The 25,652-nt window shown below is 31.0% G+C and overlaps 1 protein-coding gene across 2 annotated transcripts in view; it reads left to right on the top strand.

Moving 5' to 3' along the window:
* LOC139513240 (transmembrane protein 198-like) overlaps positions 1-25,652 on the top strand; it is a 56,717-nt gene that overhangs the window by 7,264 nt on the left and 23,801 nt on the right. For both annotated transcript variants that reach the window (XM_071301545.1, XM_071301552.1), the window contains exons 3-4: positions 7,832-8,013; positions 21,226-21,302. The gene's annotated coding sequence lies outside the window, so the exon portion shown is untranslated. The remainder of the gene's footprint in view (positions 1-7,831; positions 8,014-21,225; positions 21,303-25,652) is intronic.

Below are 25,652 nucleotides of genomic sequence, written 5' to 3'. Positions count from 1 at the left end.
GATAGGAAGAAAAATGTTTAAAAAAATGTGTGGCGCTAATACCTTCCGTAGAATTTTATCGCAAATGTTTGCGTTGTAACGCAAAAGGTTTGCGTTATAACGCAAAAGGTTTGCGTTATAACGCAAAGATAGGAAGAAAAATAATAAAACAAATGTGTGGCGCTAATACCTTCCGTAGAATTTTGTCATGTCAAAAATGAATTTTGTTTACAAAAATGAATTGAATATTGTTTTTATTGGTATAAATATTGATGTTGTTATCAGTAAATTAAAAGCTAACTAAATATTACTAGTATGTTATATACATATACATAATTCTTATATGATTTGCATATCAATAAATACTTGAATTGGATTGGTCAATTAGAATTTTTCTCTAAGTTTACACTTCGATAAACCATGTTTCCGAAACTACTTTTGTAATCTATTCATGCGCGATTCACAAGCTTGCAGTGATCCCGGGATTTTCAGCAAATTGAGATTATATACACAGTTGTGACTATTCTAGTGCATATATATAAAAAAAAAAAATTATTGCACTAAAGCTTCGAAAATGTACAAAAATTAAATTTTTTAATAAAATTCCGCGAAATTTCATGAAGGATTTGGCGAATTTACGTCATGGCAAAACACGACGTCATACGAATGGAATTTTTAAGGGAAAGATTATTTCGTTACGTGTACGCTTTAAATTCGGATAAAATTTAATTAAAATGAAGTTTTTGAGGTAGGTGCTTTTTCATTTAAGATTCCGTTGTATTTATCGGACATTTATGGTTTTTAGAAAGTCAAGATGGCGGCGTACTCCTTAGTTACGACTTGCCATTGTGCTTTTGATCAGTGGTAAATATATATAGTAGCCATCAACAAAAAAATGTTTGACTGAAGAATTATAAGGATTAAACACATTTTTTCTAGAGGTTATTGATGTGTAAACCGGGGCTCTTACTCACAAACTTAACATAAAAGTCCTTCGGACTTTTATTCAGTTTGTGAGTTAATCGCCCCGGTTTACACATCAATAACCTCTAGAAAAAATGTGTTTAATCCTATAATATTCATGGATCTACAATCTGTCGATACCTGTAACTTGGCATTGCACAAGGTCATGTTTTTCTCTGGCTGTTTATGACGTCTTTACACTAAATACATTGGATGTTGGATGTGTACGGATTGATAGTTTAGTCTTAGATGCATGATTTTTTTTATTAGTTGTTAGTGGCTTTAAATAGCTGTCAGATAACTGCGAGTACTCTCAGATCTGTTCATTGTGTCTTTTTGTGTCGGTATGTATAAGTACCCGTCCACATCCACTTGTATTTTTGTCCATCTGATGAGTTAAGCCTTTTTCAACTGATTTTTATAGTTCGTTCTTATGTTGTACTGTTATACCACTGTCCCAGGTTAGGGGGAGGGTTGGGATCCCGCTAACATGTTTAACCCCGCCACATTATTTATGTATGTGCCTGTCCCAAGTCAGGAGCCTGTTATTCAGTGGTTGTCGTTTGTTTATGTGTTACATATTTGTTTTTTCGTTCGGCATATTTTTACATAAAAAAGGCCGTTAGTTTTCTCGTTTTAATTGTTTTACATTGTCTTATCGGGGCCTATTATAGCTGACTATGCGGTATGGGCTTTGCTCATTGTTGAAGGCCGTACGGTGACCTATAGTTGTTAATGTCTGTGTCATTTTGGTCTTTTGTGGATAGTTGTTTCATTGGCAATCATACCACATCTTCTTTTTTATATTTGTCTACAAAAAATGAATTTTGTCTACAAAAATGAATTTTGACTACAAAAATGTTTTTGACTACAAAAATGAATTTTGACTACAAAAATGAATTTTGTCTACATAGAATAATTTTGTCATTACAAAATTGAATTTCTCATAAAACAAGTGTATATCATATAGTTTTGTAGACAAAAAATTATTTTGTTATGACAGAATTGAATTTTGAGTATACAAAGTTCAAATCCCGTTCGGCGCTCCGTATGATACTTACCAATCTCGTCAGAATATAAAGAAATCTAAGCAAATAAAAGGGTCCAAAGCCTACTGCTATACACTTATGTCCTTATATGATTGGCAGGCCTTCAAAAACTAAATGTTATTGAGTGGCAATATTTGAGCTCTACTGACACAAAGGTGTACACCATTCTGCTGACAAAGATTGTCACAAGATTGAATCTGAAAATATAATAGATATGGTTAAAATCAGAACAGAAATCAAAACGATTAACAAAATTTGCGAGAATATCCAGAATATTAACTGGATGAGTGTTTTAATCAGCGAAAACCTTTTTTTCTCCGTCTGTAATCTAAATTACACAAGAAAAAGGTTTAGAGGATGTGCATCAATCTCTAATATCACCTAAGGGATCATCAATTCATTATGATATGGAAAAGTCAATATAATCTGGATGGCATTTAAGGATTTGATGATTTAAACAAATTGTAAAAATTTAAATGACAAAAAATACTGAACTCCAAGGAAAATTCAAAACGGAAAGTCTCTAACCAAATAACACAATCAAAAGTTCAAACAAAAAGTGAGGGTTTTTAGTTAGACACATTAATACAGATCATGAAAATAGTAGTTGCAGAGCAGCTCAATAACCGAAATCTGATTACGATATAAATTAATTCCTGCACAACTAATTGTTACTAGACACACATAGAAAACATATAAAGCTGAATAAACGAAACTTATGGCATTTACTGCCGACAGGGACCAAAAACAACGAGTAGATTTTATATTTGAAAATTAACACAAGATTTAATCCAACGATGGTATGTCGAATATCAATCTGAATGAAATTAATTTAAGGGGAATTTCAAAATTCTCACATTGTTGATGTTTTATTTCGTTGTTATCAAACTAATTTAACATTGTACAGATGTATGTGTAAGACAAACTCCTTTGTTTTACTTGGGTCAGGTCAACAAAAGTAGCTATTTGCAAAAATATTTCTGGTTGAATTTACCTCTTAAATAGCATACTGAAATAAGCTAGCAAATGATATTAGTTTTCGACTATGTCCGAACTTGAAACTATTAAAAAAAAGGTCCAGTCTGTAAATAGAATAATAAAACGATCTTAAATACGAAATATCATAACCATTTGTAAAAATAAATATAAGGCATAACTAACATTGCTGTATCTTCAACAAATCATTGAATGGCGAAACTGTCATAACTTTATGCTTGTCTGTTGATTTTCCGGTTACAACACTGGTTCACAGGCACCTTTCAGTAAGAACACAACATTAACAGGAAAACAAACAACATAAAAAATCTACTTAACATATGAGTAATAAAAAAAAAGCTAAAACAACGTCCGAATAACACTCTAGATATTAGAAGAAAATTGGATAAAGAGACGGATATGATACCTCAAACCAAAAACAATAGAACAGATAGATCAAAAGGTGATCATGATGTATATGTTAGCGGCAATAAGTAAAATTAGGCATTAAGCTTAAATCCTAGGCAATAAGCTAACGCTTAGGCAGTAAGTCTATTGCCTAAATGATGTTAGGCATTAGTCTTAAATCCTAGGATTTAAGCTTAAATCAGGCCTGAAAAATGTGTGGAGGCATTAAGCTTAATGCCTAAAATATAAATGCAAGTAAATACAAGACATTTATTCATTTAAATAAAAATATATTTGTAACATAATAACATTATTAGAACTAGGTTTATCGAAACTGTCCTAAGATTTGTCATATAAGATTATATTCTACGGACAGACATTATGATAAAGTAAGGACCAACTTACGACATGTCTTAGCATGCACATCAAAGCTATATGAGCTTTATCTTTGAGGATTATCTTAGCAACGATTTCTTACTGCTGTCCTGAGTATCGGCGTAAAAGAAAATAGCAAATGAAAAAAAATGAAATATTGTTTCAAATTTAACCAACAACTTTAATTTAAAAAAAACGATAAATTATTAGAAAATACTTGTTGATTTTAAATTTAATGGTAATAAATAATTTTGATACTATAATTGTACATTTAAACTCTTTGAAACAAAAAATGAGTAAACAAATATAAATATGTTTTATATTAAATTGAATTGAAAATAGTTAAAAAGTAAATATATAATCGTACATCTTTCATATAAATACTGAGTACTTCAAATATTCTATTTCATTACTGTAAAAGAAAAAAAACAGGGCCCAGTTTCATCCTAAATATAAAAAAAAGATGTGATATGATTGCCAATGAGACAACTGTCCACAAGAGACCGGAAATAGAATCACTAATAAATATGTTATTTATATTAAAACGCATCAAATAATAATTTTAAAAAATGAAAACTTGATAGAAATTTGTCTTGAAATTATTTTGTCATCACAAGTTGTGGAACTGCGTTAGCAAAGGTATTTACTTATCAAATAAAAAAAATTGGAAAATGCATGGTGTGACGGCAAAAAATCATATCTTAATTTTGTCTATTTTTGAACAGTTCAAACCAGCTCGACTAATGAAGTGTACAAATTTACAAATAAATATTATAATTATTCTATAGAACCGCCCCCTTTTTTAATTGGATACAATCGCTTTTTTTAATTTTAAATCTTTTTAATATTTTGTAATACCACAAAAACATGAAAAAAGCATGAGTTAATTCTGTTTTTTAACTGTTAAAATTACAAATTAAAGCTTCTTTTGAAGATCTGTCAAATGAATGTATATTTATACATTTAATATTAGAAATATAATTAAGAAACGATTGTATATATCAAGAATAAATCACAAAATATGCATAAACATAATAAATTCCAGAGTTTACTTATTGCCTAAAATCATGTTCGGCAATAGGATAAATAATCATCATCAAATTTCAGGAAATAAGCTTAATGCCTGAAAATTTCAGGCAATAGCTTAATGCCTAGGCGTTAGCTTATTGCCTAGGATTTAAGCTTAATCCCTAATTTCACTTATTGCCGCTAACATATACACTGAGAATGTGAAAGCAAAAGATAAAAAGACAAATATACCTTACTTATCATATGGTATCATGTGGATAGTTCAGTTGAGAAAAGTGACATCTTTAAACATCTCGTTCTGTATATATATATATATATATGTGTGTATATGCTCGGAAGCTCAAGAATCAGATTTTCAATAGAATTCATTTCTTGTTTTGGAATAAATGACTGACGTTTAATAGTTCATGCAATAGTATGAAACAATTTGCTTTGAATACTCTTCGTACAAGTATTTTCAATTACTTATACTTTTAAATTATAAATTAAAAGAATTGGTCTTGCTTTTCATAAAAAAAAATGGCCAACGTCGATACAAATATCTTGTCTTAGGGAGATATAAATCTTACGTTAAAAAAACTCTCTGAATCAAACAAATTATTCTTTGAAACTGACATTATAAAAATGCTTGATTTCCTGATTGACAACATGTTAAGTAATAACATTTTAAAAAGTGTTTGAACAGAACTCCAATGGGAACCAACTGTGCCTCTCTTCTTGTCGACTTGTTCCGAGTCCTTAATTCAAATGATGGGAACCTCATACTTGAGCTTCTTAGTGAAACTAAAAAGACCTAGCATTATCCGTTTACTTCATATTCCGCTACATAGATGATGTTCTCCCATCAAATGATTCAAAGTTTGGTGATTACGATGAACGTATCAATCACAACGAACCTGAAATAAAGAAAGCAAAAGATACAGTTATTTTAGCTTTGTATGTTGACTTATATCTAGAAATTACCTAAAAGGGTCGATTGAGAAAAAACTTTACGAGGAAAGAGATGATCTCGTCTCTCCTACTTCTATGCAGCAACATTTGGTATATTGAGTATATATCTCCCAGCCGATACGATATTCCAGAGCTTAAATTTCCTATCATAATTTTGCCCTTGATAGAGGGTTACTGCTGACAAAAAAGCTACTAAACAAAGACTTCCAAGAGGTAAAGTTGACATCATTCCTTCGAAAATGTTACGGACGCCATCACCAGTTGGTTGATCGCCATCGAATGTCTGTTCTAATTGTCGTAACCCTAATACTGTCCATCTTTTCCACAAATGTGAAATGAAAATGCTAAATACTATTTTATTATTGGAAGGATTTACTCGAAATTCGGAACCAAGCAAGATTAGAACTTATATTTAACAAATAAAATTTACAAAAAATAAAAAAATATTTATAAGTGTTAGAAAACTTGACCTGACCAACTTGACTTTGAAACTACTAATGTTCTGACCGAAATGAAACGGCTAACAGTGGCGTAGCTAGGCCATTTTCAAGTGTACGCCTGAACCTCGACATGAAGTCTAAGGGCCCCATCGGGTCTTGGTCATAGCACCTGTTGGTATTTGGTTCGAGGGGCGAAGCCCCCTGAAGCTAACGAGTTGTCAAGAACGAGATACCATTTATTTTATGTCATTTAAAACATACTTAGAGTCTAATGTGATATCTTTTGTGTTTAATTTATTCATTATGTTAATTCGAGATATAAAGGTAATTGGTTTCAGAGAAAATGACCAAACCAGTTACTTTAAAATATGTTTAAAAGGAGCCATGGGGTAAAACAATCACTCAACCAAGACCTCTTTTTATGTGCAAATTTCTTTAGTGGACATGGAATAATCAACTTTGATAGATTTTCAGGTGTATTATGAAAATTCGTAAAGATTTCCGTGGAATTCTGGCACTCCGGTCTAGGACAACTTCCCGCAAAAAAATCTATTTATCAGTCCATTACAGGGATTGAAAATATTAAAGATTTTCCTCAGATATTTTTTCTTGATAATTTCTTTTGCCAATGTTTCATATGACAATCTATAAAGGTTTACAAATTTACCAGACCGTCTGTTAATTGCGAAAAAATAAGTCCATCAACTGAAAAATAAAAATAAAATTCTTATAAAATTTTGCTTAAGACAGTAATCATAAAAAAGCTTCTGCTAAAGTTTCATAAAATTCGATGAAGGTTAGACAAATTAATTAATGCGTAACAAACTAACCCCAGACTTTATCTACTTGTTATATAACTGCAAAAACAACTTTCTTTTATCAGTAAATACGAGCAAATCAATTATGTGTCCAACTTTCGTAAAATATCATGATTGTTTGACAAAGTTATTGATGATCGATCATTGATGAAATCATTGATATATATATAAAAAAAACAACGATTAACAACATGCTGAAACTAAATGTTGACGCCTCCAACGGAATCTAGGATCGCTATGTCTCGCTTTCGCGACTGAAATGTTGCAGGCTCGACAAAAATGCAAATCTTAACAGTAAGAAGTAGCTTTAAACAAAGGGAAAGTAGTAGAATTCACAGTACAGTCAGACTTTGACAGACGATGAACAAATTTATAATACGCGGATACCTTTTGATTGAAAAGTAAATTTCGTCTCTTTTATTCGCAATTATACAAGCCACTGAAGAAAGATTTACAAGGCTTATAAAATTTTAGTTTATTGAGATTAGAATATATTTTTTTATCCAAAATTCAAGTATACATACGCCCGGGCGTTTTGACGTAAACGTAGCTACGCGCCTGGCTAAAACATGTTTTATTATTAATGTTTAAATCTTACTTGGTATCGAATTTGAATTCTATCCTGTCAAAAATAAAACATTATTTATCCGTTTCATATCGGTCAGGACATTAGTAGTTTCAAAGTCAAGTTGGTCAGGTCAAGTATTCTAACTCTTATAAATATTTTTTTTTAATTTTATTTATTAGATATAAGTTCTGATCTTGCTTGGTTCCAAATTTCAAGTAAATACTTCCAATGATAAAAAAGTATTTAGCATTTTCATTTCTGTCAGGACACTGTCAGGACATTGTCAAGACATTAGTGTAACCCTCTTAGGGCGAGTATTTAATTAGGGCGAACATAGCCGATATCTGAATTGACTAAATTAGGAAATTATCTCCCTTGGAAGAAAGCTAGCATTGTAACTTGCATAATATAATTTTCATTCAGTTGGGCAGTGAGTTGCTGCTTTCTATAGACAATCTGTAAGTGTTAATGGATTTAAAGGTGTCAATATATGTCATAGCTCCAAATCTTCAGGAGTCGGGGAATCAGCAGGTCGAGAAACGAGCACTTGCTTCTATCCATATTTAAAATTGATAAATCCATGGGAAGATCCACTATGAATATGATCTATCAACGTAAATTTAGTATTTACGAGTAAAATATACGTTCAAAGTGGATATTCCAATGGAAAGAAGCAATTGCCTGTCGAGAGGCACAATGAGACTGACACTGCATAGCTGAGACATCAATAGTCAAGATGTAGCAAGTGTATCAACTTCTTCTTCTTCTTCCGAATACGGGGGTCTCACTAATTAGCGACAACAAGCGTCAAGAAGCGACAACAAGCGTCAACAAGCGACAAGAAGCGACAACAAGAATTATTTTAGCGACAACAAGCGACAAGAAAACATTTTTTTTTATTAGATATAAAGAAATTTGTATTTAATGTTTTTTTTTTAAATATACGAGCAGATATGTCTAATTAAAATGTTTTATCTTTATATAGATAGACCAAGGATTTGTATAGTATACAATATACAAATCCTTGGATAGACAAAGAAATGAAACATTTGTGAGGAAGAAAGAGATTGTGAAGTTTATATTAGTATATTGGTAGATGAAGAAATTTAACATTTGTGAAGAAGAAAGAGATTGAGCTTCTTTTTTTTTAATTTTTAAATATGAAGAATATGTATAAGATAATGTATGTATAAACATGAACATAAACAATTTGTGTCAATATTTTCTGGACAATGATGCACAAATAATTCATTTAGCGAGCTTAATATATATTGCACGAAAAGAGTTTTAAAAAACAAATTATAAGATAAATAATATGTTCTAAAACACAAGGAAAAGTAATCTCTTTATGCAATAATTAAACGTAATACAGTTACTGGCTGTTATTCATAATAGATGATAAAATAATATGTAAATAATGTTTCATTTTTTTCTATCAATTTTAACTTTCTTGTCGCTAAAATTATTTTCTTTTGCATATTCTTTTAATATTTATTGCAATAATTAATTTTAATTAAAAAAAATGTTTTCTTGTCGCTAAATAGTTTCTTGTCGCTTGTTGTCGCTAAAATAATTCTTGTTGTCGCTTCTTGTCGCTTGTTGACGCTTGTTGTCGCTAAAATTCTTGTTGTCGCTAATTAGTGAGACCGGAATACGGGAGTAGACTCCTAGGTAGGAGTGTAAAACTTCCCGGAAATTGTGAGCTATGTACATATGGACTTAATTTAAAAATAATATGACAAAGAAAAATCATTAACAATAACATATATATATACATTTAAACAGAGTTAAAGTTGAAACAAAGTCGCTTGAATTTTGGTGATAAATATATAAAAAAGATGTTGGTATATTTACTAAAATTCCAGCCTCTGTGGTTGAAGCCTTCTCAACAATCATTATTACTTGAGGGTGCCCTAAAAAAAAAAATACTGTCAGTCGTCAAAAAGTCTTTTACGGCTACCTAAAACTCTATCTGTGTGTGCACTGCGGCTTAAGCGCAGACCAACCCATCACACAATAGCCGATAGGAATCTGACGTACCCATCCATATACAGAAGTGGGAAATACAGATACCATTAGCGTCAAATTGGTTATAATTTTACGGTGATTCATCATCATATCCTTATTGTTATTTGTCAGAGGTCTCAAATAATTATCGTTACCGTCATTTATTGGAAAATATTTAACTTGATTCGTCAAAATATGTCAAATTTTTTATTGTCTTAAAGAAAGTACATTTCATTGTCATGGACCTAAAATTATTGTCAATGTCATTTTGCAAGAATTTTTACTGCTATTTATCATGAAGGTACTCCCATTGGGGCCCTTTTATTTGGACTATGCTTTAATTAAAATTGAACATTGCCAGGCCAGATGTTTCCAGATGTTTATCCCTTTTGAATTTTTTTTTCATTGCTTCAAAATATTTTAGTATTGGCATTGTCATCTGTTAAAGTCATGCCAAAAATAAAGTGAGTTATGGACATTCTGACAACATTTTTTTTGTATTGAATAAATCTTAATAATGAATGTTTTGGTATGTGTATTGCTATAACCTATTTAAGAATTGGAATAAAAATTGGGTGCGAATGAACCTAAGTGGTGAACATGTGAGGTATGAACATGTAGGGTGCGAAAGGACCTGATCCCTATGGAGATAAACTTGTATTGAAGTTATATTGTTCCCAACCTCATAAGGTTACAAGTCATATCTGCACCTGGTCAATTCAGCGCTTAAAGAAAAAACTTGTAATTTTAGAAGATAATTAAAAAGATGCATGTACATTTCATATATATACTAGAACACACCCATGGTATCGCGGGTCAGTGACTGAATTAAAGTATATAACTATGTATGTGTAAGCCTTATTTTAGTATTGGCATTGTCATCTGTTAAAGTCATGCCGATTATAAGATACACAGTTTTCTCTTCTTTCAAATCTTTCTGTTTGAACCGTCGACCTGGAACTAATCAATTATTGGTAATATTAATTATATTTAGTTATGAATAAAGTTGAATTCTTTTATTCGCTGTTTTACGTCATGCCTTCTAACAAATTGAAAACTGTACCTATACGCCTTATTTTAAGTCCAGATTTTTAGTATTCGTATTGTTATCTTAGAAAGTCTTACTGATTAAAATATTACAATAGGGAGCAATTTGATAACGCTTGAATTAAGTAGTGTCAACCCTGTGTCAATGACCCGTGTATATAGCAAAATCCTAAATATACCGTTTAGTGGTGCACCTGTCAGATGCGGAACGTACAGATAAGGTAATAGGTAACAGGTGAATACTTTTGGTATTGGTATTAGATTCGACCTGGAACTTGTTAATTATTGGCAATATTAATTATGTGGAAAACAAAAGGGTCTCTGTGAGGATTGGTGTAATTTTTAATCTACACCATTGTCCTATATTGGCTATACATGTATATAAAGTTGAATTCTTTGATTTGTCGTTTTAACCCCATGACGGCTGACAAACTGGACCTCGTTATTTTAGTATTATAGATACATATGTTAATAAATCCAATATATCTGTAGGACTTTAAAGTGCAATTGGGAGGCTTAAGTAGGATAGTCACCCTAAAGTGTGATGGTCTTCGCTTAAGTGTGATGCCTCCATATGCTAAAGCAGGGTTCTCATTTACAATGACTAAGGCATGTCCATGAGTCCTGGCCTCTTGAAAATCTGTTTGGACTCACCATTTGCAAACTAGCGAGTCCATAGATGCATCAAGATTGTAAAATTTTGTGCTAAATGAACACACATACATTTTGTATCCTCATTTTATAGCAAAAGTTTGAAGGTAATCTGAATTTAATGTCATGTCATTGCTGTATTACTATTAGGTCATGGAGACTAAAATAGTAAATCACATTGCAATAAAGTATGTTCTTATGAAATGTTGGACTCACCATGGTCAAAACTGATGAGTCTCTGGACTCTCCTTCAAAAATCCTCAAAATGTCCCCTTCATTTCTGAATTAAGTGTCAGTATTAAAAAAAAAACTCAGTGTTTCCCCCAGATATATCAAATAGCATCCTAGTAAACAGGAAAATTTGAAATACAAAAATGTACCATCTTGTTCTAAAAATAATAGCATAACACCCATAACACAACATATAATAAGGAAATCAATTCAGATAGCATCACATTCAAGAAATATACATGTATCATCACATTACCATGATGCTAAAAGGCCCTGGGGAGAACACTGATTTAACTTTTATACTTTGTGGTATTTTTTGCCATCATTAGCATTTGATTATGTTATTAAAGTGGTTTTAAATTTGTGCTGATTGTTTTTTGGGGAGTAATGGAATTTTCAATATTTTTTTTTAGAGTATTGCAATAGTACATTGTATCAGTCACCTTGTGAATGTAACTCCTCTGACACTATATGACAAAAACTTCTTTTACTTTTTTTGTAGTAGCATTTGTTGTTGACCCAATTTTACTGTCATTTTGATTTTACCATTTTGATAGGAGACTGTACATGTGTACATGTGTGAGTTTTAGGACTTTTACCATATTATTTTGATTATTGTCACACAATGACAAATAGTGAAACTATTTAATTCCTCATTTATACAGTAAAACATTTCAATATGGAGTAAGTAGCAATTTTATTCTTAAGTGATTTTATGTTTTAGGGTAAATCTATGGACCATTCTCCACAACTACCAATACATACGTACACATGTAGGGCTCTTGTTGACATGACAAAAAATTGGACTAAATCCAAAATATCCCAGTACATAGCCAAAAATGAATTTAAATGGTTGGATAGTGGTTGGATATTGCCTATCTTAGCCTATCTAAATAACAGGCTTCCTTAAAAAATCATTTTTTCTTGCTCTAATGTCATCATGGTCATGAATGTCAGTTTCTTGTTTAAAACATGAAACTTATCTTGTTGGCAAAATAAGATATAATCCCTAGCTACATGACCTACCTACATGTACATACATGTACCAACTCAACAAGCCAATTGTGTAGACAACATCAAACTTATTTGTTAAAGGTGACCTTAGATATACCTTCTGTGTGCTACATTCTTATAATATTAGATATTGCATTGTACATTTTTTTTGTACTTCTAACAATTAACTACAGTTTCACTATTATTTTAGCCCCAAATTAAAGTGTTGGTTTCATTAAATTTAAATCATTATGTATTTATAATAATTTCACACATCTTGATTTTAACCCACAAAAGTATTGCTTTTACTGACTAGAAAAGAGATTATTTTTTTTTTTATTAAAAGTGTATATATGACAAGTTTAGGCTGTTAGTTTTCTCAATTGAATTGTTTCATATTTTTCATGTCAGGGCCTTTTGTCAGCTAACTGTACTGTATGGTATTTTCTAATTGTTGAATGGTTGCCTAAATTATTGCTTTCATCTACTTCATTTGAACTTTTAATGGATAGTTGTATCATTGGAAACTATTCCATTATTTTCTTATTTTCTTTTTTTTTTTTTATCTATTTTGTGTTTCACAGATCTAACAATAAATTATTATACCCTATGCAACGAAGTTTCGTGGGTAGAATGTTTTTGACCTGTCCATCTATCCATCAGTCCGTTAGTCCTGTTCTTGTCATTGCAACTCCTCTGAAACCACACAACAGAATTTAATGAAACCTTTTTTTCCATAATAAGGACATACTACTTATACATGTATGTAGATGTGTATATCGGCAGGAAATTATGATTCCATTTTTTTTTAGGAGTTATTTGCGCCAATATACATATATACTACTGCAACAGTTTTTCATCACAACTCCTCTGAAACCACACAACAGAATTTCATGAAACTTTGTAGATAATAAGGACATAATACATGTACATGTGCATATCAACAGGAAATTATAATTAATTATGATCGAGGAGTTACGCCCTTTTGAACTTATTTGCCCCAATATACTACTGCAGCAGTTTGTCATCGCAACTCCTCTGAAACCACACAACAGAATTTCATGAAACTTTGTAGATAATAAGGACATAATACATGTACATGTGCATATCAACAGGAAATTATAATTAATTATGATCGAGGAGTTCCGCCCCTTTGAACTTATTTGCCCAAATATACCACTGAGCAGTTTGTCATCGCAACTCCTCTGAAACCACACAACAGAATTTCATGAAACTTTGTAGATAATAAGGACATACTATGTAGATGTGCATATTGACAGGAAATTATGATTTAGGTTTTTTCTAGGAGTTATTTTATTTGTCCAGTGACAATGTTGGGCATGGGGTATATGAGCGCGCTCTCTAAGGTTCTTTAATTATTAGTAGTGTGGTAACGATTTTCTTAGATGATGGACTATCAATCTCAAAATTTTTTATGATGCTTATAATTTATTATGTTTTCAATAATTGAAATACTGGAAAAATTGATGTACTTAGTCAAGGTTTAAGTTTAGTAATTGAAAAAAAAATGTCATATAAATGTTTTAGTCAAATAGTAAATCACTACCATTATATTTAGTAACATTGTAAAAGTGTTTGTTAATAAAATTCTATTTGTTTGATTTAAACATATTTTTGACATCTTCTTTCATTATTATATTCTTCCCTTTTAAATGAATCTTCCTCTAAAATTAAAATGTTATGTAAATGGTATTAAGATATTATATGCTTTTACAAATTGTCAACCACATACATGAAATATTTCCAATAATTAAAAACAAAGCTTATACATGTAATTATATAACCTGAAATACATGTATGATTAAATAACTTATTTAAATTTGCCAGGTATGTCATTTGTTTGTCAGTCTAAATAGCTAGTGTCAGCAGTTTATCAGTCAAGAAGGTATTTGGCCCACTGTCAAACCATCAGATTTGTGATGATACATAATTACCATGTGTGAGAATTTGGTCAATCTTCAGTAAGGCAGCAACCATTTGATTTTCTGGGGGGGGCTATGGTTTTTTTTGGAAAAAAAAGTTTGTTTCCAGGTTTTGGTGAAAAAAATAATTTGTTTTGGACCCTGAGTAAAAAAAATTGTTTGTTTCACCCTCAGCTGCCACTATATGTAATGCTAAAATTGAAAGAAAAAAATTGTCTTCGGTTTGTCGCTAAACAAATAGATTGTTCTTCGCCGAAGGCGAAAAAAAAGTTTGCACAGAAAAAAAAACCATAGCCCCCCCCAGAAAATCAAATGGTTGCTGCCTAATGTGCCAAAAGATATAGGAGACACATATTTACTTAGTGCAACTCTATGTTCATGTAAACATTTGAGTTAAGAAGGTTTATAGCTATATATAAGTATACATTATTGTATATGGAAACAGCTTTTTTCCCTTCTATACATATAAACATTTTAGTATTACTACATTGATTTCTCTGTTCACTTTAAGTTGCAGTATCTGTACTGTGTGACAAAAGAATAAAGATGGGAAATGTTAAAAATATAACTATGTTACCTGAAAATATTTTTCAATTAAATTCAAAATTGACAAGAGGACAATTTAAATGTTGAAATATGTTATACATGTATATAGAGAATAATACATGGCAAAATCCGTATCATATGTCGTATCATCCCGAGACATCAATATCAGCCCAAGGGCCTTAAGGCTTATGAACTGTTTTCTGATCCATAGCACAAGGTTACCTTCAGTTATACTTTTGTCTTGTTTCAAAGGCCTTAAAAGAACTGCTCAATTACTTATCTGAAGCACCTGGGTTGTATATGGGGTCATTTGTGAAATAATACCACATCTAGTTATATTTTTTTTACTGTAAATCAGAAATAATTGTGAGGTTTTTATTAATATGAATAATGCAACTATGTGATGATCGCTATAACAAGAATTGCAATATGATATTTTATGCATTTATTTGTTTGCAAGTTTCCCGGAAATTGCAATAATCAATCTCACATGCATACATGTACATACCGTATGTCCATTTTTAAAAAATCGCAATAATAAATGCGTTGAATGGTTGAAGACCCATTATATTTTAGTGACCTTCGGCTGTTATCTGCTTTTTGGTCAGGCAGTTGTCTCTTTGACATATTCCCCATTTCCATTCTCCATTTTAATATTTTTGATTTCGCAGTATTGATACTCATCTTTATGTTTGTGCAGATTATAAGTAGTTCATCAACCTATTTACCTTTTGACATTTATCTGGTCAGAGATTAAGTTCCCCTAACTTTGTTCTAAAAGATAAAAAGATTATTGATCTTGTGCCAGTCAATAGCCTAAGTTCAGCTAACTTATATCATTTTATAGAATACATTCAATCCAGGTACATGTATGCGTAAGTACAACTGTAATATGTACCACTAAGAAAGTTAGGGATTTTTTAAGTGGCAAGATGTAGACTGCCCAATTTGGTCCAGGATGATTGAATAATATTTGCCAATAGAATGTTATAATAAAAATACTGTAAATAATTCACCAAAAATTCAAGACAGTCTTTTTGTTCTTGCCTTAATGGTGTCAAAAGGGGACACTTATGCATCATTATTCGTCATGCTCCTGTGACCTCTAGTTGCTGTCAAAAAATTGTGAAAGTTTGTGATTATATAGGTCAGTTTTAGGGAAACACTTATGGTAAACCAAAGATATTTTGTATGCAGTTAAATTTGTATTGTCACAAGATTAATTGTAAAAAGTTTACAAGTTCAATTTTGTTATTTATGTCCTTTTATGGGTAATCTATTCCTGAGGTAGAAAAGCCTTATTAGTATTTCAAAAATTCAAAGGTTTGTAAACAGTTAATTTATAATTATGACCATATCAATGATTATTCGAACATGTCAACACAGAAGTGCTCTCCAGGAATTAAAACTCCACCAGCAGTGGCATCGACCCAGTGGTTGTAGATAATTAGATACCAAGATTTGAAATTTTATACATGCCCAAGACACGCATTTTTTCTACAAAAGTTAGTGCTATTTAGTATGCAGTTTCAGAAGCCTAAGCATAAGTTTATCACATTTCCATGGTGATTATATTGTCCTGTCCTTCAGACTGTTACTGTCTGACATGGTTCATTGACTGGAACTTTAGCATTGTTTAAAGTTAAATTTGTGATAAGGTCAGTTTTAGCGGAACCAATTATGACAAGGCAATGATATTTGATCTGTAATTGTACTAGCTAGCATTTGCATATCTGATTCCACTGAGATCATTTGGCCCACCACTTTCACTCACTTCAAACAACATATCTCTGTGGGGGCCTTGGTGACCAAGTGGTCTAGTAGTCAAACTACTGGGTATTATTAGCCAGTTAACACTGAGGCTGTGAGTTCGAATCCCGGCTGGGGAGGTGCACTTGACTCTAATCTTAATTGACTAGCAATGGTCAGTGGTTCATTCAAGACTCTCCAGCTTTCTCCACCAAAAGTGACCGCCACAAAATAGCACAATAGTGTTGAAAATGGCATTTAACACCAATCATTCAATCAAAATATCTCTGTGTCATTAGTGTATTTTCCTCTTTGAAGGTAGCGCTAGTATTAAACTGATGATAGAAACATCTTACTATAGATATATATATAAATATGATCTCAAAATGGCAAGAACCAAATACAGTAGAATTGTTATGTTTATAAAATTATGCTATATTATTTAAAAAAAAATTTAAACATTCAGGTTAGATATTAAAATTTAGGAGTCAACTTTTAAAAACAGAAAAAATCTTTAAATAAAAGAATGCATCTGAATACACAAATGCCCGTGCTCATGTTTACTTATAATATGTGAAAATACTTTTTTGGAAGAGAGAAAGGATGCTGAAGCTTAACACTTCATGTCCCTTCCACCTTGCAGCTGGGTCAGTATAAAAGTTAAATTGATATATATTGAATATACAAATAAACAAAAGATGACAGTCACCACTGACACCAGGGACTTTCTTTAGTATAGAAAGTCCCTGCAGTCACAGATCAAAGTAAATGTACTCAAAATGCATGTTGTAATAATTGAAATAACAAGAAAATGTAAGATAACAAGGCAACAAAACAGTCAAAATATTAATTATAGAAGGCACATTAAGTAAAATATATAATCTTCAATGATGTACATTCAATGAAGCGTCATTCTCATAATATTAGTTTACCCGGCCGCCAGAGTTGGCAAAGCATTAGTAGTGTGAACCAATTTAGAGTTATCTTTCTTTGCATTGATTATATATATTTTCTATACAAATAATTTGACCACCTTTTTAGGAGCATCACTTCTGTTTTACTGATTACTAGTTTTTTGTTGAAAACAAATTGTGTAAATCTGATCAAAAAGAAAAACATGCAAGTCTAAATAGAAAAAAAACTGGAAGATCAACTAAAGGATAACTTATAATAATCATATCTGATATAGAAATTAAAGCATTATGAAATTGAGACTTTAAAAAGTAAATTAAGATAAAGTTTCAAAATTCTGACCGATATATGATCTATAAAAATAATTCATAGATTTAGAATGACTGCTTGAATGTTAAGTTATCAGAAATCTCACATTTTGATAAGGTCAGATTGAAGTGACATAGCTAAACATCAGGTGTTTACAAATTTCTGATAATGCTGGTATGCATATTGAAAGATGAATGATTTATCAAAGAAAGTCTCTAAAATAATCTGAAAAAAAAACCTTGTTGAATGAAATGCTATTAATCATAAATTTGTAATATTTTGGCAGTCATAATTCCAAGGTCTTGAGTAGTGTGTAAATTTAAACACTTTAAACATGATCCTCAACCTAATTACAATTATAAGGGTCAATTAGACTTGTGGGACTTGTTGTCCACTTTATGTGTATTTATATCATACCTGAAACCTCATTTCAAAGAAAGGTTTCCATAACCAGCCTAACAGGTGTTATAGCAACAAATAGGTCTGATATATTAAAAACAGCACACAATTTGTAATAGTTTTTGAAAAACTTGGTATTTAAAAAGCTTAAAACTAAGAAAAGGTTAAAAGTTATAAGTGGTGAATACTAATCATTAGCGTAAGAACAGTATTTATATATGAACATTACCTCATGGCAATTCCAGAAAACTTTCATTAGATTATTTATAATTATGTCAAAATAAAAGTAGGTTAGTCAAACCTCATGAAATAACAATAAACTGTTTGGGAAATTTGCAAACATTAGAATCAATTTCCTTATTTCCAGGAACAATAAGGATGATACATATTTTAATGCATATCTGTGCAATGCTAGGCGGTGTTGTCGTAGAAGTTATAAATATGAAGTTCCAGTTCCAGCCCTGCTCGGGGAGGAAGTTACAAATCAGATCTACTCCAACATCGTTAGGTTGATTTTCTTAAGGCAATTAATACATATTCTTACGCCTGGTATTTCTTAATCTATAAAAAATCGGATGAAGAAGGTGCAATTTGCAGTTGTCAATACAGAAAGGCAGACATATATACATTTTATACATGCATGTTCACCATATTATTTCCTCCTTCAATCTAAAATCTAACTTATTTTTGGTATCCCTTTTTATAATCAGCTTTATAAGCGTATAAAGTAAGTAGCAGATTAAATTCTGGACCCTGACAGACAGATTGTTATGCTTTTCCTGTTTTAAAACTGAGTCAATAACTGTTATGATTTTCATCCTACTTAAAATATTTGACTTAATGATTATGGTCTAGATTCAACTACGAGAAGTTGTTATTTCAACAACCTTGACTATCCATGAGGGTCTTACATATTTGGTAAGGACTAGATACAAAAAGTCTAACCCTGTTCGATCAAACAAATTTGAGCACTACAATATTTTTGTATTTTTATAGTTTAAGAATAAGATACCCACAATCTTTACCAAAACATAACCTATATATGATACTGAATATTGCATGATCCTGCATATTTTCCCATTGACCTGACCCTGAACCTTCTGAATGATATGTTTATATGATACATATTAACTGTAATCATAATGACATTATCCCTAGAAGATAATTGACATTTCTGTAATAATCACAGGAAATAGACATGTAGATATGAAGGTTACATGCTGATGATGTTGTTATAATCAGATCTGCCTTTCTCCAATCTTTGATGAATTCTTTATAAAAAAATATGTAGATTCAATTAAAGAAGGTTTATACCAGCATACTTTTAGAATTTCCTGTACATGGCTACTTGTTTAAAACTTTGCAATCCCTTGTTACATTTGTTGATTTTATTTCACACCATTACAAGAGTACTACAAAGTTAAATGAAAAAACTTTTAACTATAATATGACAGTTTTAGAAAAAAAAATGGCCAGTTAACGTACATTTTTTTGTAAGTATACTGTTTAGTAATTTAACTACTAGTTCATGTAGTAGTATGTTGTTGTACCATTTAAAAGTTTGAAAAGTTGCTCATCAAGATTTTGGATAGATGCAGTCAATATTGAACAGTGTTCTTGTCATAAATGAAACATTGTGAAAACTTGACTAAGAAAAATATCAGTTTTATATCTTCGTAATAGAGTTAATTACTACTAAATTTTGAGTACAATAGTATTATTTTATGAAATTATTAGGAAATAGGCCTTTTTATTGAAATCTGTGTTCTTTTCGTGACGATACAAATAAACAAAAGTTATTTTCCATAAAAATTCAATGAAAACAGGTCAATTAGAAACATTCAGCTTGAACTTGAACACCATCAAATGTATGATTGTACTGACAAATTACATATCTAGCTAACTTAAATATTTAGTTTATTCAATCCTGCATTTATTTTCGTGGGTACCTATTTTGGTGGATAAAGAAAACCTTCATATTTTTGGAAATTTCATTTCATGGTTTTGCCGAAATCTGGATATAAGCCTTTAGAACATTTGTCCCTCGTGGTTCACCTGTACTAACGAAATCCACGAAAATTGGTAACCAACGAATAATAATGAATCCACAGTATATGATCTCCAAGTTTCCTAGGCTTAAATGTATCCTGGATGATTTTGTCAACTTTTACCTAGACATTTATAGCTTATGAACTTAGGCTCCGTTGTTGAAGGCCGTACCTGGACCTATAATGGTTTACTTTTATAAATTGTTATTTGGATGGAGAGTTGTCTCATTGGCACTCATACCACATCTCCCTATATCTATTGTACATGTAATATAATAAGTAGGTTAAAGATATATATATATAATCTATACTTGCAATAATAGTGTTAATTTACACATAAATTTGTTTTTATTGTACCTGAAAATAAAGTGCAACAGCTTAACATTGGTTTCGAGATGTAAAACATGGTTTTGTGTTAGAAATGTGCAGATGCCACTGATGTATGTTAACTTAATTGGTTAAATTTATCAGTTTGAAGGTTGTTCTATCATGAAGGTATATTTGTTCTTCAAATTTCTGTTAAGATCTGCAGTATTTGTATATGTTACTTAAAATGTATATAGCACATCTCTTGGTGCAGGATTTTTTGTACTGTATTGAAGACCAGACCCATCGGTGGCCTTCTACTGTTTTCTGTTCTTTGGTTGTGTTGTTATCTCTTTGACACATTTCCCAACTCCATTCTCAATTTTATAACATACTTATTTATGGATTTATACATAACTAACAAAACACTGACTGTTAAGATATAAAATATATTTATATTGAATCAATAATTGTCTGCTAACACTTTTCCTGTCTTACTGACTTATTGATTCTTCATTGATATTTACAGACCTACATCATACTGTTCCTAGTCAGAAAGAAGCCAGTATGGATTTAAGAGTGAGACATCTTAGATTTGTTGATACAGTAAGTTTACTTAAAATAATTAGTTTATGTCTTTAAGATAATTATCTGATACTTTCTATCAGGTTCTCTTGTAAAATTCACAGCCTGAGTATGTAAGTATCACAAGGGTTTATAGTTTATAGATATATGTCAATATATGCATATGGAAGTCAATAATCTCTTCATTTAAAGGATATAAGGATATAACTAACACATTATAAATTTTGATGCATTCAAAGCATGTTGTATCTGAGCTACAACAAAATCCATACATACATATACCTCACAATATAATGGACGAATGCTATCCTGTGTCTGACCATCTAGGCATAAATATGGGATCATTTCATTTCATGGACTGAATCTTGTGAAAAAGTAATCCTTTCCAGCGATAATCTTTTAAACCAAGAAGACCTCTATTGATTTTGGGTCAGGAGGTCTAAGTCAAGGTCTCTGCTGATATTAAGACTAAAATGTTGACCTTTTTTGGTTTCTGAATGTTATGTTCTGAATCAATATATTATGTTCAACTTTGACAAAACTTGATTTTGTTGCTCAATGGATTGAGAAGATCAGACATTATTGATTTGGGCTTCAAGGTCACAATAAAGCTACTAATAAAATGTTATTTGGGTAAAACTTAAGGAAGCTGACTTGTCATGTTTAAGATTTTTTGTCAGATTTTCGCAATCCTCTGGTTTTATCCATTTGAATGCCTTGAAAAAATTTACCCGGTGACCCCCATTTTTCTTTTTGTAAATCTTTTACATATATAATGATAAGCCATCTGTAAAAGTCTTATAAAATTTTAATTAGTTTTAAAAGTTCTTGAGATCTTCAACTTGTCAATGATAACGCTATGAAAAGTCAACAGAGAATATTTTCCCGCCAAAAATTCAATGGCTGATATCTTGAAAACAAGCACGTTGACCTATATATTTTTTTTGCTCTTTGGATTCCTTTATTAATCCCCTATCTATATAAACTAGTGATTTGAAAGTTAATTACTTTGAAACTGAGAAGCGAACTCCCTTAAGGTTTTGGATGCTATATTTTAGTTAGTAGGTCGTAGGTTGACATTCACAATACTGAGTACTGTAGATAGAATGAATGTTGTAGAAAGGTTTTTTTTTCAGTACATTATCTTGCTAGCCATAAAGCAGCTGTACATATGATCAATAGTTTAGGGGGAGAAAGTAAGACTAATACATTCTTGCATGGACTCCTGTTCTGTGCAAGTGAAATACATGTACAGGAAAGACCCTTGCTTATTGAAGTAATATATTTAGAAGGTGGGTCAAGTAGACAAGGTCTCTGCTGATATTAAGACTGAAATATTGGCTTATTTTGGTTTCTCTATGAAATTTTCTGAACCATACATATCTAACTTTTACAAAACTTGGTTTTCTGAAGCCTAATGGGATTGAGAAGACAGTATTGTTTTGATGTTGAAACAAAGTCACAGTAGCTACTGATAAAATGTTAATTGGCAAAACTTAGGAAAAAGTAGACCATTTTGATTTTTTGGATAGTAGGTCAAAGGTTAATGTTCACAGTATAACGAACTATAGATAGACTGAATGTTTTTGAAAAAAGGTTAGTTTCAGGAGACATTATCTTGGAATCCATAAATACATTTGAACATAATGCATTATTGTAAGGATTCCCTTCTCCCTATAAGTGAAATACATGGTACAGGAAAGACACTTGCTTATTGAAGTCAAATGTTTATAAGGTAGGTGCGGTCCAGTAGACCAAAGAAGGGGAGATATGTTCTATGCAGGTGATGTTCCCATTGATGCTCTGACAATGTGAGTTCTTATAAAGACTGTGAGGTAGGGCTAGCATTTGCCAAGTGCAGAGAAATCTGATTCGAAATATATATTTGTATTTGTGTGTACAATTACCAATAATTGGATATATCTAATATATCAAGAGACACTTTACTGTTCTTATTAATACCAGTTTATCATATTACATAGAAAATAGATTATTGATTTTATGGGCCCACTTCTGTAACAATCCCTGCTTTTCACTATCGGCTATATAATCTTTTGTCATGTAATATTATATACTAGATTGGTCTTGGCTAACAGTCAGATTTATTTGTCAGTTAAAAGCATCAGTTTGGTAATGAAATGAAATTAAATGTCACTATTTTAATAAATAGGATTTTATTTAAGGAGATGGTGGTACAAATATATGTAAATTGGTTTCCTCTTATTATATCTACTTATTACAGATTTAAATTAATATGATTATATTACAAGGTCTCTAAAGAATGTGAAAAACATTTTATTTTTCTCTCTTTGTCCTTTGTCACCATTATCAATTACACTTTTATTTGAAAAGATAGTTTAGAATTTATGATTGAAGAGTGAATTAGACTGAAGATATGGTGTTAACAGTAAATAATACCCAGTTGTAAAAAGTACTTTATTGTCAATGTAAGTGGCAAGTTGGCAAACATGCATGTTTCTAATTAGCTGCGGAACCGTAGCTCTTAGGTCCTTATGTTATTTTTTGACTATTTGCGGACCATAGGTTCCGCAGCTAGTTTCTAATCTGATACAACTAGAAAAAAAAATGTTTGACATTTTATCATTTTTAGCCTGAGATTGTTAAAAAGGAAAGTCATTATCTGATCCAGAGATAGTAAAAATAAATGTCATATACTATAGGTCAATAAAACTTATTTTTGAATATTTTTTAAAATTTTTTCACTTGATATTAAGGGAAAATTTGAAAGAATTTGTTCAAGTACATCTATAGATAGGTCAAGACTTTTGTAATACTGAGGTCATAGTTGACACAACTTCCTTATTTATATTTAAAGTGTCTGAAGTAGTGGCACACCACAGAAGTGGATCAGGGTATTTGAACTTTTATAAGTATTTACCAACAATATCCGGTTAGGAGTTGTTGAAAACTGTCATTTTCAAAGGATTACATGGATTAGAATGACTGTCACATGAGGTGCGACCTTATAAATCTAACTAGTCATCAAAACTTAGGATTCTGTCGGTTTTAATTTTGGTTAGTTTTCTGGTAAAAATGTAATTATATCGGGGGAAAGAATATGGAGACATTCTCTGAATTAATCGGATACATTTTTCATCCTGGATTTTCTTGATTTTACAAGAGATAATGTTGAATTTTGAGAGAAAATATTAAATTGCACTGATTCTTCATCAGAACATTAAGTTATGTACCTACAATCTTAATATTTGATCTTAGTGTATTTTGGTGTAGACAAAAACCAAATCATATGCCATGGCTTAGTACATTTCTAATTATATCAATTTTTAATCCACAACTGTTGAAAACAGCTTGACAGAATTCATCTAAATATGCACAGATTTGCCTACAAAACATGAGTAGTGCACTTGCCTATTTTATTTATCTCAATGACATTTGAATATAAAAAAAAGAAGATGTGATATGATTGCCAATGAGACAACTCTCCACAAGAGACCAAATGACATAGATGTTGACAGCTATAGGTCACTGTAATACCTTCAGCAATGAGTAAAACTCATACCCCATAGTAAGCTATAAAAGGCTTCAAAATGACAAATTTAGCCAATATTTTACATGTTGAAGTTAGTAAGTTACTAAGGCATACAATTTGGTATTCATGTTTGACCTTTGATTTTAATAAGAGTTTACATACATGTATAGTTTTTGTTGAAAGAAAGGATACAGACATACTTCCAGGTTGGTCCAAATAAAGAAATCATTCTGAAAATATTTTTGCACAAATATATTGTTATATATTCTGAGATATGTAGAGAATGTAACATATTCATTACATGTCAACAGCTTTCAGATTTAAGAGATGGCATAAAAAACTCCAGTTGGGAATAAATTAGTTATCTTTCTTACAATCAATTTGAATTTCACTACCTCAATGCCAGATCTAAGAACTTTAATAACAGACAGAGGGGAGACTGAGAGACCTCATAGAAAATAAAGGAGCTCAACAATAAAAAAAAAACCAAAAAAAACTCTTGTGTAATATTTGTACCTGACAATGTGCTTCGGACCCAAATAGTTGTTTTCAAACATGCATCTACTTAAAAGTTAACAAACACATTCTTCAGTAAACAGTCTGCACCAAAATTTAATCCAACTACTAGCCTGAAGAACAATATTTCAACATTTTTCTTAAATGTGTCTATAGTCTTACCTGCTTATCAAAGTTTTGCAAATACTTGCTCATCTAAACAATAATTAATACAGACTAAGACATTGGAATAGTGGCCTATGGTGCAGATTGAGTAAATGCAGGTTGCAGAATTAGAGGTAATATTCTCTTGAAGTGAAATTTCTAAGAAAAAAAAATTGGGCTAGAAATTTAATTGAGCTGCA

This window comes from Mytilus edulis, chromosome 2 (assembly GCF_963676685.1).
Source record: "Mytilus edulis chromosome 2, xbMytEdul2.2, whole genome shotgun sequence".
Classification (NCBI taxonomy): domain Eukaryota; kingdom Metazoa; phylum Mollusca; class Bivalvia; order Mytilida; family Mytilidae; genus Mytilus; species Mytilus edulis.
The sequence above is the reverse complement of the archived record's forward strand: the minus strand, read 5'-3'. Positions and strand labels throughout refer to the sequence as shown.